The sequence below is a fragment of the Tupaia chinensis genome, unplaced genomic scaffold (assembly GCF_000334495.1).
Source record: "Tupaia chinensis unplaced genomic scaffold, TupChi_1.0 Scaffold146177_1, whole genome shotgun sequence".
Lineage (NCBI taxonomy): Eukaryota > Metazoa > Chordata > Mammalia > Scandentia > Tupaiidae > Tupaia > Tupaia belangeri.
Window position 1 is genome coordinate 896937 of NW_006206032.1, and position 2814 is coordinate 899750.

General features: G+C 51.5%; 1 pseudogene; it reads left to right on the forward strand.

The window, feature by feature from the left end:
* The first annotated feature begins 498 nt into the window (after positions 1-498).
* Positions 499-1492, forward strand: LOC102473289 (inositol-tetrakisphosphate 1-kinase pseudogene; annotated as a pseudogene).
* The last annotated feature ends 1322 nt before the right edge of the window (positions 1493-2814 follow it).

Genomic DNA, 2814 nt, shown 5'->3' on the forward strand with positions numbered 1-2814 from the left:
AGCAGATTTCTTTTTTAATTCAGAGGGTGTATGCCTGTGCATGAGAGAGAAGCACCCTCAACAGGGTCTTTTCACACCAGGATACCCTTCCGCCAGCCCTCCACCTCTTCAGTATGTTTAGCACACATGTGTGCACCCAGCATATTTCAGGTCAGCCGGGCTGGGAATCCAAACTGACACTGACCATGTGGCTTCCAGCGCCGTGTATTACATTACTGACTGTTCTGCAGGGAATGGACCCTAACCAATCACACTGAAAAGCAAACACATATAAAAAAAGTAGTGTATTAAGAATAAACTTACTCTACCAAGCTAACATACCATGCAGTCATAATAAAAGATGCAAGAACCGTTTTGTGTATTCAAGACATATTGTTAAGGGGGGAAGGCAAGAGCCAAAATAGCATCATAGTGTGCTACCAGATGTTTATAAATGCCCTTTAAAAGATATCCAAAATACTGTTAGCTTTTAGTAGGGAAACTGGGTATCCGGGAGATAACAGTGAGGTATGACTATGAACAATCAAAGAACAATCTGGTCCCTTTGGTGGAGTATTATTTGTTTTCACAATTTCAAAGAGCAAGCAGTCCAACAATGCTTGAGTAAAGGCAAAATATCATTGTCTCACCTCTTTTAAAACAGGGAGGAGGTTATTGCCACACTCAGGGTCTGCGCTGGACTGCCAGACTAGGCCTGTGGGCGATTTCTTCTGGATCCCCCACTGGAGAAGCAAGATGCAGGCCTTCCTAAAAGGGAAGAGAGGTGGCTACTGCTAAGTGAGAAGAAAATCAAGCAGCTCAATTTCCAGGCCATTGCCGATCTATCAGGAAGCAAGGCATTGAAGCTGTGCAGCTGAACCTCAGCCAGACCACGGAGGAGCAGGACCACTGGACGTCGTCATCCACAAACTGACTGCGGTCATACTCAAAGCCGACCAGCATCGTAGCCAGTCCTTGGAGCTGGAGCACAGGTTTCAAGGAATGCATCGATGTCCACCCTGAGACCATCGTCCTGGGCCCTTCCTTCCATTAGGACCCTGCGCAACCGTTCCAAGTCCTACGAGCTCACTCATCCGGAAGATTAGGCCTCCTGGAAAGATGGCAGGATCTGCTGGCCGCCCTTACTGGGGCCCACGGGCCGGTGCCGAGGCAACACCACAAGGCTCTGGAGGAGCACAGCCTGGCTCTCCCCTTCGTTTGCAACATCACAGTGCCTCATGGCACAACTCTCACGATGGGAGGGCCTTCGCACCATCCAGCCACCCTACTAATCTGGAACGTCATCCCCACAGCGCCGTCCTGTGCAGTGTTCACGGCAGTGGACCCGACAGTGTCCAGAGGCCGGCGCTCAGCGCGAGTCAGGCTCTGCGTCTTCAACAGCCACGATGAGTCGAAGCCGGAGTCGTCGTCAGTCCTAACCGAGCTGGACAAGATCGAGGGCATGTTCGAGCCATCCCAGAGCTCTCCCTGGCAGGCAGCAGACTCGGGGTGAATCGCTCCAAGATTGACATCAACAATCACCAGACCCTGCAGCGCGTCACCGTCGGTATCAACGCCTTCTGAGGTTACCCGGATGTGCAAATGCTTCGCAGACCTCCAGAACTGTATCTCCGCTGCCTGCGGAGCCAGAGGGAAGCGGTGGGCATGCTGCACAGCAGGTCCTGGCCGAGCAGGCGGGCAGCTTGGCCAGTGGACGGACCAGCTGCAGGATAGGCCGGGACACCCCTGGATGACTGAGGCCAACATGGGCGACTGGCACGGGCAGCACTGCCAAACTTTTGCACCAGGGACGCGGCTGCCCCGCCGTCGTGTCATCCAACTTCCAGGAGCATTGCTTGACCTCCCTGGCCACCAGGGCGTCCTCCCAATAGCCACGGAGCCCAGGATGGACTCCAGGCTACATAGATGGAACACACCTGCTGGACCAACAGCTCCCCAGGGTGAGGCTTCTGAGAATTTCAGATTTGGTTCTTCCTTTTAAAAAAAATTTTTTTTTCTTTAGAACTTAAAAAAAAAAAAAAAAAAAGAATTATTTATTTTCAATTTGCTATAGGGTACATGTGCTCACCAGAGAGAGAAAGTGAGAAAGTAAGCTGCCAGATCTGGGACTCGAACAATAGTTACCCATGAGGGATCCAGCACCTTAATCACCTCGCCATCTGCATTTTCTGAAGTGATGAGCTAAATGAGGGCTGCGGAGGGGATGGAAAGAATGTGATCTGGCCTGATAGAAAAGGGACATCCTGCAAAAATTCCTGCTGTGCAGATCTGTTTACTAAGTTTACATGCATTTGTGTTTTCAACATGAAGTCTGAGTGTGGTGTGTGCGTATGGTTGCAGTGCAAGTGTGTGTGCATGTCTGTCTGTCTCCACGGCTCCTGTGGACCAGGCCTCTGAGGCCCCTGGAGGGAGGCTTGCCCTAGCCAGGCCATTGGTGGTGAAGCAGGAAATAAAAGAATGATATCCCTTCTTTCTCTTCTCTCTAAACTGTACTACACCCCAGGCTTAACCCTTCCTTGATTCCATCCTGCTGGTCTCTTCCTAGCTGTGTAAGGAATGTGGCCTAACATCCTCCCCCCACCATTAGGTCCTAACTCAGTCCTCTTCAAAGCCTGTGGAGGCTGCTACCCTCCTTACTAACCCTGAGAAAGTTCCATGCTGGGGAGTCTGGGCTATCTGCTCCTGATTGAAAAGGCAAAGGAAGCTGACCATAGGCAGAGCCAGGGCCCCTAAGTGGCTGTCCCATAGGCTCCTTCAACACATGCCCCACTCAACCCTGACCTAACACTGCCACTGCCTAGAACTAGGAAGGGG